At 17.5% G+C, this 297-nt stretch overlaps 1 protein-coding gene across 1 annotated transcript in view; it reads right to left on the reverse strand.

Moving 5' to 3' along the window:
- LOC107645965 (GDSL esterase/lipase At1g09390) overlaps window positions 1-297 on the reverse strand; it is a 3,668-nt gene that overhangs the window by 2,560 nt on the left and 811 nt on the right. The gene's annotated exons all lie outside the window — the stretch shown is intronic.

Consider the following 297-nt stretch of genomic DNA (forward strand, 5'->3'; position numbering starts at 1 on the left):
TTTAATAGGTAATGAAGTTTTTAATTAAGAAAGAGTAACCCAATTAGTTAAAAAATTTAATTTTGATTAGCTATGTAACAAGTTTTTTTATTAACTGCCTAAAATAAATAGTCATTTAAATGATCATATGTGAAATATAAAAAAAAAATAACATATGTGATCGAATGATCATAAAAAATATTTTATACTGTTCATTAAAATTAAACTCTTAATTAAACAGATATAAATATATTATTTTTATTACACATATATGTATTTTTTTTTTTTGGAATAGTGTTAGAAACCAACAAATTTTAT

This window comes from Arachis ipaensis, chromosome B06 (assembly GCF_000816755.2).
Source record: "Arachis ipaensis cultivar K30076 chromosome B06, Araip1.1, whole genome shotgun sequence".
Lineage (NCBI taxonomy): Eukaryota > Viridiplantae > Streptophyta > Magnoliopsida > Fabales > Fabaceae > Arachis > Arachis ipaensis.